Below are 17,278 nucleotides of genomic sequence, written 5' to 3'. Positions count from 1 at the left end.
CTCTTGGGTACCTAATAGCAGTCCCCCCCCCGCTAATTAATTTTTCGAAAATTTTCCACCCAGGACATTCTTATTCCCCCCCGCTTATTAATTTTTTGGAAAATATTTTTGAAAGTTCCCTTTTTTGTCCCAATTCTGCTGTATTAGCCTCCTTTTCAAAAATTTTCCACCCAGGACGTTTTTATTCCAACCCCCCCCCCGCTTATTAAGTTTTGAGATTTTTTCCAACCCCCCCGCTTATTCCAATCCCCCCGGCTATTAGGTACCCAAGAGTAAGTGCCCCAGATCATCTGTAGTTTATAGTATTGAATTACCATTATCCCGTTCTTTTCATTTCGCATACAGTAATTTATAAGACCACGTGCAAAACGTGTAGAACAGCCATTTGAAAGCATTTTAAGCTTGAATAGGGTGTCAATTTCAATCCTTAATTATATTATCAGCATCAAATTTATAAGTGACAAAACCTTTGCTGGAATTGATTAAAGAAGGTTATATTTGACCATCAGACCATTATTTCATTAAAAATAAATCATTTTGTCAACATAACCGGACAATAGAATAATTGATTGGAATTGTATCTCTAAAACTGCCCTTCCCAGTGTTCGTCTCTTGACAATATTTATCTATTTATATCAAAGGAAAAAATTTTGGCGGAAAGAAAATTTGGCAGATTTGGCAGATTCTGGCAAAAAAATTTTTCTGTCATCTGCCAAATGAGGGTTGGCCAAATTAAGTTCCCGCCAAATTAAAATTTTTGAAAATATGATCTCTTTTAAGGTGTTTTTGCATTTTTTTGCTGTTTTTACGCCATTTTAAGGATAAATCTTTCAGCAAACTCTAAATTAAATTACCGCAAAATTTAGTTTTTCCGTCCATCTGCCAAATAAAAAAACTTCCTCTAAAAAACTTTTTTGGCCATTCGCCAAATTAGGCATCTCATTCGATATAACTAAAATATTTGGGGTAATAAAGCTTGCAGATATCACACTTAAGTTTACCTGATAACAGCTGTTCGTAATTTTCTTACGTGCATGGTAAACCTCTGAAGGCGCTTGAAAATTATACATCTGAGGAAAATAGTCCTCCCACAGAAAATTCTACAACAAGAATCTTGTTGTGCGCCGGAAAGTTAAAAACTGATACAGCGCCCTATTCATAAACACAATCAGGCAACTTTGTTGTCGTTCCTAATCCTTTTAGACAAACGCGGTCCTTACGATTTCGAGATTGCATATTTTGTCAGATTGTATGTTTTCACACATCCCTTTTGAGCTTCAGTGTGGTGTGCAGAACACATTCACAATCTGATCTCAGGTTAACTTAAGTAGCTTGTCAATAATTTTGTCAAAGTGTCACTTTATCAAGAAAAAAATTGAACAGATAACATCCACATTTTTAAAAGTAACATTAAAGATCTTTCTTGTTCAAGAAACACGTGCATTTCCTTTCAAAACTTTAAAGTTATGTAATCCTCTGTCAGTCTGTTCATACAAAAATGAGCAAAAAGATGTGTGATGGTTTAAATTCTAGGCACTTAGAAAGTCTCGATTTAAGCTCTAAAGAGAGCATCTAGTAGTAACATATAAGCCAGAATATGATTTTTCAATGATGATGGGAATCAAAACTATAAAGTGAACTCACTTTTAAACATTAATTTGTTAGATGTAAGTAACAAAATAAATTTTCCAGTGAGATCCTATCAGCTAGTATAGACTTAAACTCATATATCAAGATTACGGGATTTCGAGTACGTACAGTTTTACTTTCGTTTTCAGTGGTTTCATTTTCGACTTTAAGCCAACATCTTACCCTTAGCAACGGGGTGCTTGCCCATAGTTACAGGGATTTGTGCAAAAAACTAAACATAGAAAATTTTCGAAATCCCCCATTTTGATTAAAGCAAAAACTTTTCTATGTTTCACTTTTTTGCACTTATTCTTCAAAATGAAAATATAAGATAAGATTTTAAGTTCTTCTTTTATTCAATGATTTTTTATGGCACTTTGTTGACAATCTAACTCTCGCATCAAATTCCTGCTTGAGAAAAAACCTAAGCCACAAATCACAGATTGAAACAAATATATGAAGGGTGGGATTTTATAGCCGCCTGTCCTGCAAGGCACTAAGAGGCCAGGGGTGCAAAAAAGAAGGGCCATTTGAAATGTGGCAACCTCATTGGTGGAAATTTGACAAACAGCTGCAAAGGAGCGCTGGGAAGCAATCATTAGAAGAGACCACTTTTGTTTTTGTTGCAGATTTCGATATAAACTTCTCTCAGGGCGGGATTACTTGTCATAGTGCGGAAAGGGGTCTGATCCCCCTTCTTGGCATCCCCCCAACCTTTAAAAATGCCTATCCCCCAAGGGTTTTGGGCTAAATTTTTTATGGTAAAAAGAGAAGGGAAACTTTTGTTTTTGTTGCAGATTTCGATATAAACTTCTCTCAGGGCGGGATTACTTGTCATAGTGCGGAAAGGGGTCTGATCCCCCCCTTCTTGGCATCCCCCCAACCTTTAAAAATGCCTATCCCCCAAGGGTTTTGGGCTAAATTTTTTATGGTAAAAAGAGAAGGGAAACAGTAAAGAAAAATTAAGTCTGGCAAATATAATACCACTTTTTAGTGAAAATAAAGAACTTCCTTTCATGCAGACCAAATTTCATAACAGTGCTGGAAAATAATCTACAATATTTGTAAGCCCCCACCTTCTTAAACGATCCCCCCCCCCTTTTTAATGAAAATTTCTGATCCCCCATCTTTCTCCACTTTTTTGGAAGGTGTCACCCCCCCTCCCCCTTAAGAAAGGGGAGGTCCGAACTATGCTTGTCAATACAATGTGTTGTGTTAACTTGTCAGCATTGTATTGTTGTGAAGGAAAAGATAAAAGACATAAGACAAGCCTAGTTTCCTAATCCTGATATAGGAGTTTAGTTTGGAATACTGCACATTAATAAATCCAGCAGGGCAGGGTACTTTGTCTCCAGACTCTCCTATCCTCACACTTGATAGCTTTTTTCCAATCAATAACCGATAATCGATAGGCATACCATAAGTTGGTCTAATCTCAACATCCCTGTTCTAATTTTGACACCCTTCTTTAGAGATAGGAATAATATAAAAGTTGGAATTGGTGATTGATTTATCCTCTCTTAAGAGCAAAGAAAAATAGTTTCGACCTTTCTATTACTCCAGTCTGGAAAGAAGAGAATATTTACGCAAGAGATTTCTTGGTGCTTGGCGTAGCCTTTGTGTAAGCCTATGAAATCCAAAGTCTGCGCCAGAGATATCCGGCGTACATGCCTTACTTTCCAGATTGGCTATTATTTTCAGCTTAGAAAAGGGTGTCCAAATTTAGGTATAGGTAATTGAGACTGTTCTAAAATCTTGAGTATCGATTTGATTGATCATCGTTTGGTTGGCAATTGATTGTGACTACTAGTATTAAATCGATCTAGAGTCAAGCGATGAATGAATCAATCGATTTGCATGGAATAATCGAGCCTCCCTGCCCTTAAAATCCTGATTATTGATTGTCTATTGATTATCGAAATCAATCGATATCCAATCCATCAATAGTTGTTTTAGAGAACGCAACAGCCTATTGAATATAAAAAATTACTCCACATACATTACTTTCAACTCAAAGTAAGTCAGACAGTCAGACAGTCAGAGATGAAGTTGACAGACTGACAGCCATGACAGATGAGTATGGCGTACGAAATGCACTTTAAATAGAGTAATACTGTTTCTGACAAAGAAACTAGGTTTTCCAGGGGCAAAAGGTTGTTTTCGTATCCGATACCCCGATTTTCGTATCCGATAACCCGATAAATTTAAGAAAACATGTTTCTCGGTAGGTTGGCAAACGATATCATACTCCAGGATGCATCGTCTCTTATTTTCTCCCTATTTTCTACTTTCCTATCTTCTATCCTGATTTTCTGTCTTTCTCAAGTGTTACTAGTGAGGTTAAGTATACCGGGATAATCACGACGACGGACGAAAAATGTAATAGGCTAGTGGAAATACGAAATTTGATTGGTTGAAACTCACTAGCCTGTTAAATTTTCGTTCGTCGTCGTGATTTTACCGATTTACTTAACCTCACTACTAACTGTTTTCTAAGTATTTTTCTGAAATTTGCCCGTACCGGTGAAACAGGCCCGGGGGGGGTACTAGGTTTGCGAGGTGACGGGTATGTCCGAGCCGAAAATCGAAAATCGACCCTTTGAGAGACAAAATTTTGGTGATTTTGGGACCCTTTGAGAGACTTTTTCCTAAATTTGGGTCCATTTTTTCCCAATTTTGGTTTGATTTTCGCCAAATTTTGGTCAAAATTTTGGAAATCGTGACCCTTTGAGAGAGAAATCTTTGATTTTCGTGATTTTGGGACCCTTTCAGAGACTAACTTTTGAATTTGTACCCCTTTGAGAGACTTTTGAGGAATGAGAAAAGGTACCCTTATGGCTCGCACATACCCGGCACCCATTTTGCCTAAGTAACCCCCCCGGGGAAACAGGTCACCGACCCCGGCTCGAACCACCAAATGCAAGCAACCTTGGTTTACAAACCCAACGCCTAACCGCTTACGCCAACGAGACACGACAGAACACCGTCATTCACAAATACTTATAGCGTGTAATTTACAGACCTTAATTAAGAAAGCTCCCAACCCTACCGGTGCCCCTACAAGGATCCCTACGGGATCCTAAGTTAAGTCACAGGGTACGAATGCCCCTAAGAAGGCCTTCGGCCTTATATTGTGACTCTCGAGCTCCAACCCTAACCCTAACTGATAATAACCGAACCCCCGTCTAGGTCCGCGGATTGAAAAATTTCACTTGCATCCTGGAGTATGATATCGTCTGCCAACCTTCTCGGTAGGGAAGAAAGGTTTTCAATTTTCAAGCATGAAGAAAGCAGGCAACGAAACCAAACCATCAAAAAACACAAGTGGTAAGAAGAATAGTTCTTTTAATATTCAAAGTAGTCATAGCTGTCAACTTCGCCTCACAAAAATGCGGGAGAGCTCCAAGTCGGAAAAATTTTCCCCGATAATCCGATTTTTCAAAATCGGAAAATCGGGAAATCGGGGAAATTTTCTCGTAAAATCCGATTTTATTGGAAATTTTTTTCGGGAAATTGGGGAATTTTTCGTTCCGATCTTTCAAAATCCAGAAATTTTGCCGTTTGGTTTTTCCAAAATCAGAAAATTTTTGGAAATGCGGGAGATGCGGGAGAAAATCCAAAAAATGCGGGAGATTTGGCAGAATTTTCTTCACGCGGGAGAAATCGTTGACATGCGGGAGTCTCCCGCTCAATGCGGGAGAGTTGACAGCTATGAGTAGTACATGTACGATTTTTCTTGGACTCATTATTGCTATCAAAACTAAGGATCACATCTGTTTGAATCGAATGACAGAATGAAGTTGAAGTAGCCATGGCATGTGTTGTTTTAACTGTCTTTTGGCTTTGTCATTCCATCATCATCATCAATAATCATGTCTGACAGAATTGCGAGGGCTGGAACATTAGGCCACGAAGAAGTTTTAGAGGACATTGAGTTGTACATTCGTGGCTTAGCTAGATCTTTTCCTGAAACCAAAGATCCAGAATTTGAAAAAAAGCTTAATCAAGCCAATGTGAATGTTCAAAGGTTAGCTCAAGGCAACACAAACGAGGCTAATGTACAACGAGTACATGGTCTTGTTTCTAGATTAAAATCGAGATATAATGCAATGCACTCCCTTTGGCTTCTGTTAATGAAGAAAAAAAGTCTCGTTACAGCAAAAAGACAGTCTCTGGGAAAAAAGGAAATAACCCATATGACATTGACATAACACATTTGAAATTCCTTTTGTCCATTGGACATAATGTCAAAGAAATTGCTGAAAAAGGGTTACTTGGTGGCTCTATGCATAGAAACACTCTGACCAGATTCATGAAAGACAATAACATTCCAACACCAAGGGAGCGCTATTCTATCATTTCCGATGATGACCTTTTGATTCTCATCCGAAAAATAGCTTTAGATTTTCCGAACTCTGGTATTCGTGAGGTTACTGCTCTTCTTCGGACTGGAAATCCTCCTCACATTGTTCAACGTGACAGAGTAGCTAGATTACTTTCTTTCTCGAATCCAGAGGCAACTGCAAGAAGATGGGCACAAGTGGTGCCACGTAGAGTTTACAGTGTTCCAACTCCTAATCACCTGTGGCACATTGATACACATCATAGTTTAATCAGGTTATACTTAAAGATTGATTTCTGCAAAATTAATTAGGCGGTCATCGAAAAATTGTTCTATTCGCGTCACCCGCCCGCATCAAATTTTTCGCTGATTTCCCGGTGCAGAGATGCGGGAAAAAATCTGGGAAAAGCAATTTGTTCTTTTAAAGTATAGCTTTTTTCTCAATTGCTCTGACAACCATTGAAAAATAGTTTTGCTCGCGTTACCACCCGCCCCTGAGTTACTGGCGTGATTAAAAAAACCCGGGAATGTTTTTGACCGCCCGTCCGCCCGCATGCATTTTTAACACCCGTAGCGACGCGAACAGAGCATTTTTTCGATGACCGCCTTATTCAGTGGCCTTTTGAGAGCAGGGGAAAAGTTAAAGTATTAGGACTCTCTTTACTGTTAAATTTAGCGTCGTAGCTTTTTGTAATGCTGATATATACCAAATTCTGTCAAATTCTATTATAGCAACTATCTGGTCTGCAAAGTAGCTAGAGTTATTTTTTTTAACAGCACTCAGGTTTTATTTATAAAATTTAAAGGCCAGATAGTTTCTATGATGGAATCAGAAAATCAGAGAAGGTATGTCAGCACTACACAAAGTAACAGTTGTATTCCTGTTTCAACATTTCAACGTGTATTATCAACCTGAATTTCATTTTGATATCTGGCAATAAAAATGCTTATGTTGGCCAGAAGAAACTGTTTCCAGTGTCTAAACCCCAAAACTTTGAAAACATGACAACAATAGACCTTTTCATAAATCACGTCACAAACCGCTACAAAATTCAAAATTAATTAAAAAAAAAATTTTTTTTCAATGAAAGTATCAAAAACGTATTGAGAAAACTTATTTTTCATGTATTTTAAAGAGAAAAAAGTGTATTATTACATATTTTTCTTTTTAATTTTTTTGAGCAAGAAGAAAAATTATTGAAAAAAAATAAATGAGCACCTAAATGTATTTTTTTTGTATCGTTTTTCTAAATGTATTTTAAAACAAAATAAAAACAGTATTGTTTTTTATCAAAGAAAATGTGTTATTTTCACATTGGTAAAAACATATTAAACTTATGTATTTAATAACACAATGCTCCAAAATATTTATTCAATATTGTACAAATTTGTATTATTGGAGTATTTTTCCAATATGGATAAATCAGAGCCCTCAAAAAAAATTGTTGTGCAGCAATCTTTGGAATAATTTGTCAAATTCTATCTTTTAAAATACATTTTTTATTGCGTTTTTTTTTAAACTTTACAATTGTAACCACACAAGGGAAATCATACCTAAAATTGTTTAAGTGTGATGAAAGTAAGATCCACAGTATCCTTATATGGTAAAGACTCTGATAAGTTTGAAGATGAGTAAAATTAGTAAGACTTTAGGCTGGTTGAAATGGTTGATGGCATAACTCAAATCAAATATAATAAAAATGGGTAAAAGTGAAAAGAGGAAATTACTCTAATCCAAAAAATAAAAAAATATGACAAGCTGAAAACAAATGTTTATAAAAATATGTTTAATGTCCAAGGTTAATTGTAACACCATGGTAATTGTTTGAATATGAGGCAAGTGATGTTGTGACGTAATTTATAAAAAGGTCTATTTGAAGCTGCCTATTCCATTGATTTATTACATGACTAAATTTATTTTTTTTCACTGAAATAACTTCCAAAGGCTGTAGATGTCCCCTAAAAATTTCCACTTTGAGAACTAAGTTTAGAACTATTCAGAAATCTCATGAAGTAAGGGTTCATAAAGTTTGTCACCAAGATTTTTAAGCTGTTATCTTTTTTCTCTATCAGGTGGAACTTTGTCATACACAGTTGCATTGATGGTTTTAGTCGCTTTATTATATATTTAAAAATTCATACAAATAACCTGGCAAAAACAATGGTGTGTGACTTTATTGAAGGCGTTAAAGTGTCAGGTGTTCCAAGTCGTGTAAGAGCAGATCATGGCGGGGAATTTGTTCATGTCAAATCTTTGATGGAGTCTCTGAATGGGCCTGACCATAACGCTTTTATATCTGGAAAGTCTGTTCATAATGTCCGCATTGAACGATTATGGAGAGACGTGTTCTGTAAGGTATCCAATAAATTTTACAACATTTTCAATATAATGGAAAAAAAACGGCATCCTTGACATTGAAAACGAAGTTCATATTGCAGCTCTCCATCATGTTTTTGGCTTGAGGATTCAAAATATTCTTTCAACGTGGCGTGACGCACATAACCACCACCCTGTCAGCACTGAGCACTACAAAACACCCAGGCAACTATGGTTTCAAATTAATCAAATGGAGTCAAAACGTAACACAGCCATCAGTAATATCTTTCAACGTGATCTGGGAGAGGTTCTCCAATTACTTGCAAGATTCAAAGGCACACGTGATCTTCCTGAGCCTGACTCTATCAAAAAAGTGCTTCCAAGAATCATGCTACCTCTAAACAGTTTGGAACTTGAAGAGTTGAATAGGACTGTATCTGTAGACTCTGAAAGTGAGCATGAAGGTGTTGATATTTATGTGAGGGTGTTGGAATTTGTGGCTAGATGTATTAGGAAATAAATTTCGTTAATTTTTTTTTTGAAATGGATATCGTATTTTGAACATTTGCTGCAAACGTTGTTGCCCTTTTTTCTCAAAATCAAGAGAAAGTGAGTTACTTCCTTTTGTCAGAAAGGGGCAGAGTTGTGCCGTTGATCTAAAAACGATAGTCATATATTGTGTAAAAGTAACCAAAGCCAATATCATATCGTATCATACTATATTATATATACATATATCTCTTTATTATAGGGCTAGTCTAAAAATGTAGAACAAGATTGTTACCCGGGGGGTAATTAGGCAAAAATGGATGATGGGTATGACTCTCTCAAAAATCGAAAAAGAAAATTCAAAAAGTCTCTCTAAGGGTCCGCTTTTCAGCAAAAATCGGTCTCTCTAAAGGTCGGTTTTCGGAGGTCCCGTCCGCACATACCCCTCATTCGCCAACCCTAGTACCCACCCCCCCCCCAGGTCTACACTTCTATGAGCAATTATTGTTGCTCTTGTCATTGTTGACTCTGGTTTCTTGTAGATTTTCCATTTCTGTGCGTTTCTTGTTCGATCTGGTTGTGCTGCTGTGATTTGGTGTCCATTGACTGAGATGGCTTTATATGGCAATTGATCGAAGGGTGGTTTGGATTCGGTGTTCTGTTGTTTCAGGAGAACAGTGTCCCCTAACTGGATGCTGTGATGCTTCACATATGGCTTGTTGTCTTTATGATGGTGAGATTGCTTCCTCTTCTGCATGATCTCATTCTCTTCTCATTCTGCTTCAGTGATGTCTTTTCTGCTGGCTGTGGTAGACGTGGTAGAACATCCTCAGTATTTTCAGGTCTGCCTCCGTCTTTGATGTTTTGGATTTTCTTTGGGTCCGATGTCACACGTTTAGAATGGAATGTTCGACCAAACTATTTGATTTTTGTCTGTCTGAACGTCAATTTGGATGGTTTGAGGATTGTGCCATTCTTTTTAAAATAATCCAGGAATGCCTCGAGGTTTCTATAATAAATGATCATTCCAGTCTCTTCCATAGACTAGGATGTTGTCATGCAATGTAGTAACACCTTGGAGACCAGCAAATGCTTTCTGTATCTGATTGTGGAAGACGCCGCTTGAGGCTGTAAGTCTAAAATGCAGAGTCTCTCAATTTTTGTAGACCTTCCTGTGTTTTGAAGATGCTCTTTTCTTTGGATTTCTTATCTACCTGGAGTTTATGGTAACCCCAGCCTATGTCAATTTAGCTGAAAATCTTTGTTTCCTTCAAGTCGTGGCGGATCTCCTGTAGTGTTTGAAATCGTGAAATCGGGTGCGCTTCATTCCAGCATTGCGTGGTGTATGTCTTTGTTCATCCTGATTTGGCCATTACTTTTGTCTTTTATCACAACGTTTATAGCTTTTCCACACGTAGTCATAGCGTTCCCGTGTGTCCACATCCGTTATCACTCCCTGTGTTTTCAGGAATTATTTGGCCTGGGTATGATGTCTGGCTCTTCCAGGGGGTCCCATGGCGCTGTTGTAGTGTTCAGGTGTGATGGTGTGCTCACTGCCTGTGGCCGCGAAGATTGTGTGTTTTGTGCCGCTTATCTTGACGTCGACCCATTTGTCTGCTGGCGTAGTCATCTTCTTCATGGCATTGGGTGTGGAGTGGTTTTGGTTTGAGTCATTTTGTTTTAACGTTGTGAAGTGATCTGCGTTGATTCGTTTGATCGTCTTCTTTCCAGGACAGGTGGCATTCTTTACCATTTTCTAGGCATCTCCTTGACTAATGGCTGGAATTGAACCTGTTGCGGGATATTTTGTGTCTGTTGCTATATTTCCCTGCCTTTTTGAGCTTCCTTACGTCATCTCGTCTATCTCCTCTTGTGACATGTTGTATTTGTTCGATTCGTGTCGAACACGTTTGACATGTGTCGTCTTGTCTCGGCCTGCTTCTCGTGCTTGGACCCATCTGGAGAGTTTCTCTAGGTTTGGATCCTCAGCATGTGCTTTCTCTCTCAGGCTTACGTTATTCATGCCGAATATGGAAGCGTCCTTTATGGCATTTTCTGTGGTGTAGGGTTTCTTGTCAAAGTTCAAGGACTTGAATCTAGAAGGAGGTCACCCCAGGTTCGTGTTTCCTTGTTTGGTATATACCCAGAAGCTGGTGCATAGGCATTGTTCGGTTCTTCGCTAATTCCTTTACCTTTACATATCACCTTTACCCGCTTCCCGACTCTAAAATAGGGCAAATGAAAGATACAATTATATTTTGTTATAATTTGGTTTTTCGGTGTGATGAAAATACAGTTATTTATGCATTATATATTGCTCTTAGTTAATATTCATATTGTATACTGATCTCATAATGATGTTCGTTTTGGTTAACTTCAGTTTCGTATTCTTGTCCACTTTAAATATTCCGTCGTATTAATTGACTACGTATTGTCTTTTTCAACTCGAGGTGGGTGTGGCACGAAAAGAGATTGCTATAAGAAAGGGTGCAACTTCTCCTACCTGGACGAAAACCTGTCGTACTATTATGCCAAACAGAGGTTCTTCATGCTTTTTTCGATCATGGATTGCCACCGCGTCCACCGTATTACTTTGTTTGTCTTTTGAGATATCTCGAGTTCTTAGCCTCATTCGAATATTTGTCTTAGTTTGATATGGTTCACGTGTTGTCTCTACTATCAGTATATCAATTGTGTATCTTATCCATTCGTTCGTACGTAAGTATACTTCACAGCATGTTCGTTTGCGATATGTTCCATTTCGAATGTTTGTAACATGAAAAGAAAAAACAACGAATTTTTAGGTTAACTCAACGTCCAAAGAGGTCCACCGAGATGTGTTTTTAAAAAAGTGTACCATTTTTAAAGTATGCAAGCACCATTGTGTGCTAGACCCAGATTTCTACATCCGCCCTGTTGGCGCCCTCTCTCTATGGTGGGCGGAAAACGTGAAGGAACTCCTTTTCGCATTACCTACGAACCTGCGAAAAAACGCTTGACCATACGTACCAGATAGTAAGGCAACCGTGTTTAGCCAATTTTAGGGTCATTTCAGGCTCCAAAATTTTATAAAAGGGCTCTGCCCCCTAGAACCTCAGCTTGGGGCCTTAAAGTGCTCCCAAACCCTGGGTAAGTTATTCTCGTGTTACGCTTGTAAAATTACCGACCAACTGGAACCTCCTTATTTGCAGCACTGAGTAAGGTCCATATCATATGGGCATGTTTTTTATTTTTTTGTTTTTGAATTTTTATGTTTATTTTATGAATTTAGAATGAATTTTGAATTTTGTTTGAACTTTCTTTGCAAAATTGCTTCATGGAGAAAAGATAGAGTTTTCTAAGTAATTTTTCTAAAATTTTTTCGTTTTCAAACTTTTCGAAAAATTTAAAAACTATTAAGTTTACTTCAATATTGCTTCATTATTTGATTTGGACTTTCAATTGTACATTGTTTCATTTTCTTATTTGTTTTCATTGTAGCATTTCTCGATTGGCTTATTTGTTTCATTTTTTGTATAGTGACCATCTTTTTTGAAATTCGAGCTCTGATCTCACGGAATCTATTCAAGAAAATATTCTGATTTTGATTAGATTAGATGATTTTTGAATTGAATTTAATGATTGTTAACCTTTCAAAATATGGAGAAAAGAATTTTCTAGCTTTAAACTAGTTTAAAGATATATTTGACTTCAATTGTACATTGTTTTCATTGTTTCATTATATTTGAAGACCATCTTAAAATCGTAGGAATGAAAATAAATTGATTAGATTGGATGAGAAGGTCCTTTAGCAGTAACAGTAGTATTTATTTTTCATGATTGTAATAGTAAAAATGATACAAAGATTTAGGTTCAATGATATAATAAACTAAACAATGCTAGAATGGAGACCTCATATCAGCAAGATATTCGAGATGGGCCACCTTTTTGTAATTCAAAGGAATACTAGTATAATTAGGAAGAATTTCTTTAACTACTGAACACGTAAAAGACTTAAAACAGACAATAAAAATGATAGACTAAAACAAAAAGCAAAAACCTAAATTAAAAATTATCTAAAAACAGATAAGTCTTTTTTGAGCAATAAGGTTTTTGGTAGAAAGATAGATTTCATTTTGTCATTTTTCGCGATTGACTTGGTATTTTTTTCGAATTTTTCATTTCGCATTTTCTTACTATTGTTGCCATCTTTTCTATTTTCATATTACATTAGCCTTCAGGTAGGTCAATTCAGCATGTAGCTTGTTTTTTTTGCTCAAAAAGAGTCAATAAAATTGTCATATTTGAATTTTTGGAAAGGTTATCAAAATCGAATGCTCTTAAATCAAAGGATTTGAGAAGGAAAACTGAATAATAAATTTGTCAACTCCCTATTGAAAATTCTACCCCCTATTTTCTCCAACGCACCATTTAAACTGTGCCCCTCATCCAAAGGTTTTGCCCCAAAAGTTAACCTCCTCTTTTTGAATCTAGGGGAGGAAGTGCCCAATTTGTTCATAATAAGTTAATTGTTTTGCTGTGTAAATAAATTCAAGATTTTTCTTACCATGCATTATGGAAAAGTGAACATTATTTTCTCTCTGTCATCTCAAAAAAAAAAGATGCTTTATTTTTTTTAGTGTGGCCCCCTCAATATGACTTCTGAAAGAAAAAAAAACTCAAACGGGACATTTTGCTGTCAAACCTGTGACCCCTGAATCATAAAAAAATTTGAATACTAATGCGTGCATTAATAAAAATTATTTTGAATCTTAAAGAAACTACTTTTTGATTCCTTTGTTTGGTGTGAATTATAAGACCAGCAGCTATATATATCCTTCTTCCAACTTTTATGGGTTAAGTCATAAACAGAAAAGTTGGACTCCTTCGAATCATTGATTAGAAAGAGTTTTATCTATTTTGTCTTCTCGTTTCAGATTCGACGAGGCATCAACCGTCAACAAAATCTACACAAAATATCTGTCTGCAGCCTCTTTGAAAGAGAACGGTCTTTGGTAAGTGGAAAAATTTAGATCCAGTTAGGTTAGCACGTGCGACAGTAAATAAAAAGAGAAATATGAACATCTATCAATATTTTATAAGGCATTTCTTCATAAGTGATGTCGAACGAACTAAAATCAGCCTGTTACACACCCTGGAAGTTTTAGAATGATTCTTTACCCCCTGGTAAAAAAAAATTCCTTAGACCCTCTGGGGTCTGGCCTCTCTATCCGCTGTATGGATGGATATAAAATGAAATGGCCCATTGTTTACTGTAAATTTTGTATTCTCCATTCTGTACTATAAAAATGAAAATTAATATAAAATAAAATTAAAGATCATATTTTTAGATTGCACTAGCGAAGCACCAGCGTTAGTGATTGTCCATATAGTGCATACGCAATAAATTTCCAAATATTTGACAACCCCTTGTACGCAGAGAACCCCCTCTCCCCCTTTCACTGCGTACGTACTATGTGGATGGCCCCTTCTTCTTTTATGATACCTGCTTTAACCATAGCCTATTAGTAAAGCACTTCCATTTCCATTTCAGCTATCAACTGAACGATGGATATGAAATGGATGAGACTCTAAATACCAATGATACTGAAAGTGATAAGACTACCACGGGAGAAAATATAATGCATAACTTCAATTGGTGGATCGAGAAGATTGCAAGAGACCTAAGGATGCTATGGCTTTTGATGAAATCTTTAGAACAGTTCATGTATTAAAATTATTATTGACAGACAATCCAACTCAGACGTTTACGATGAAGTAACCATTGAATAATATCTATTTAGATAATAACCGTATGATAACCCTCTTTTTGTACAGGGTACTTTTATTTCCCCAGCTGCCCCTTCTTTTGAATTTAGTAAAAATTTCAAACCCCTCATTTTCGGGGGGTGACCAATATATTTTTTATTTTTTAGCCCTAGAATAACTTGTGACTTTTTGGACCTACCTCGGAGGTCCTATAAATTAACTGATGTCCGTCCGTTCGTCCGTCTGTTACCAGCTTTTCTCAGGATTCGCTCATTAGTTTTTTCTGATTTTTGGCACAAAGATGCATAATGGCAATGCCCAAAATGTGACGGAGCCCGATTTTCAAAAAAAAAATTTTCCGGCCGAAAATGCCGGAGATATGCCGGAAAAACTGTTTTTTTGGCATTTTATCGAGATTTTATCATTAGTTTTTTCTGATTTTTTGCTCAAAGATGCGTATTAACAATTCATAAAACATGGTCGAGTCCGAATTTTGAGAAAAAAATTTTTCCGGCCGAAAATATGCCGGAAATCGCTGTTTTTCTGGATTTTTATTGGACTTTTTCCTTTAAATTGGTTGTTTTTTCATTCAAAAACATTATTAATAGCAATGCTCACCATCAAGCATGTTTCACTTTTCAATAAAATTGATTTTTGAAGCCGGAACTACTTAAAAATCGCCGGAACAACCTATTTTCGCCGGAAAGAAAGTATTTCTTGAATTTCTCGAGCTGTACTTATATTCTTTTATGAAATTTTGCACACTGATGCAAAATGACAAAACCTAAAATGTGACGGAGCCCGATTTTCGAAAAACATTTTTTTTTTCCGGGCGAAAATGCCGGAAATATGCCGGAAAAACCGGTTTTTTTGACATTTTCTCGAATTTTCATCTTTAGTTTTTTCTGACTTTTTGCAGAAAGATGCGTATTCGCAATGTTCAAAACATAATCGAGTTCGATTTTTTTAGAAAAATTTTTTTCCGACCGAAAATGACGGAAATTGCCGTTTTTGTAGATTTACATTGGATTTTTTCGTTTTATATCTTTGTTTTTTTTCAAACAAGAACATTATTTATAAGAATTTCCACAATTAAGCATGGTTTCAATTTCCGATGAAACTGATTTTGGTACAGAACATCCGAGAAATGCCGGATTTCTTGAATTTCTCGAGTTGTTCTTGTATTATTCTGCATTTTCATACTATTGTTGTCATACGATTATTTTTCAATTGTCTTATTACATCAATCTTCAGGTAGGTCCATTCAGCATGTAGCTTGTTCATCATGAATTTTGAAACCTAGTAAAAACTAAACTTACGCAAGAATTGCGACTTTTCCAGCTACTCTTTTGTGCTTAATTGTTGGGGGGTCAATAAGCAGGGGATGGTACTCTGGGAGAAAAATGGGGGGTATTATTGTAGAGGAATTTTCGGGTGGTTTTCCCAAAAACCCCTATGAAAATAAAGGTTTGGGCAAAATGGGGGGGGGGTCATTATAAAATGCTATTGGAGTGATTTTTTTCCGAAAAATTGCAAAGTGAAAAAAACCCCTACAAGTAAGTACAAAAGAGTAGGCACAATTTTTCTTTGATACGTGTTTTATATTTTTTGTTATTTTTTCTATTAATCGTTTTGACCTGATTAAATTCTTTTCAAAATTCGAAATATATGTGAAGAAACGAGAATCCCTTTCAAACTATATTTAACCAGGAGATCTTTCGGCCTTATTGGTACATCAGCACTGCGTATCTTGTATATTTTTGAGATATGTGTACCTTTTTTTGTTTCTTACCTCTGTAAAGCAACAGCATTAGCTCTATTTACACTGAGACAATCAATTTGTCTGAGACGTGCAATAATTTAGAAAATGAGCCTTATGGAGGAGTGCACTTTTCATTCATGTTTCAATAAATAGGATCTCTTCCACAGATCACATTTTAAAAACTACTCGTCTCAGTATAAATGGAACTATTCTTTCAATCGAGAGTGAGCAATTGCCGACTGAATGGTACGATCTTTCACTACTGTGCCTCATAACATAATGCAAGTCGAAGTGAATGTTAAAATTACAAACAATAGGCCTTTTGATAAATTATTTTAATTTCAACGACTAGCTCTTTTTTAAATCATTACCAAGGTGATTAAATCCCTGATACTTTTATGCACCCCCTTCTCACAGACCCACTGGAAAAATTGGCCAAAATATCGTCCCTGGTGGAAAATTATCCTCCAATTTTTGTCTCCACTGAAAATAATCAGATAAACAAATCCTCACTGCAAAATATTATGCTATTATTTTCCCATCCCCACTGAATTTTCTGACTTGAAAATAAAAGAATAGAAAAAAAACCCAGCCATAAAAAATTGTGGGAATATCAAACCCCTTCGAATGCCAGTCCGTTTTTTCTGTCCCCACTGACTGAAAAAATCCTACCGGGTCTGTGAGAACAGGGGGTGTTTTTTATGGATGAGTTTTGAAGACGAGATACAGTGGTTAGCCCTTAGCATTGAGGTCGTCAATTAAACGACAATTTAAAATCGACCACAAAAATCAACCAAAAATATCAATATTAGCTACATCAAGCACCTTTAATATTGAAAAGAAATCCTAAAGATAGGGTACTATGTTTGTTAAGGGATCGGCCCCCTCTTACAATTTTATTTTTCAGCATAGTCTAGCCTTTTTAAAAAGAGCTAAAAATACAGAGCTTTTAGCGAACAAACTGGTTGAAAATTGAAATTTTTCTCCTGTC

The 17,278-nt window shown here is 36.4% G+C and overlaps 1 long non-coding RNA gene across 1 annotated transcript; it reads left to right on the top strand.

The window, feature by feature from the left end:
* Positions 1–4,874: 4,874 nt before the first annotated feature.
* On the top strand, positions 4,875–14,741 carry LOC136808748 (uncharacterized). The gene is made up of 3 exons (XR_010846918.1): positions 4,875–4,956; positions 13,694–13,771; positions 14,311–14,741. It is a non-coding gene; the product is annotated as an uncharacterized lncRNA (long non-coding RNA).
* Positions 14,742–17,278: the final 2,537 nt, after the last annotated feature.

This window comes from Clytia hemisphaerica, unplaced genomic scaffold, assembly GCF_902728285.1.
Source record: "Clytia hemisphaerica strain Z4C2 unplaced genomic scaffold, Clytia hemisphaerica genome assembly, whole genome shotgun sequence".
NCBI classification, from domain to species: Eukaryota; Metazoa; Cnidaria; class Hydrozoa; order Leptothecata; family Clytiidae; genus Clytia; species Clytia hemisphaerica.
Note: the sequence above shows the minus strand (reverse complement) of the source record. Positions and strands in the feature narration are given on the sequence as shown.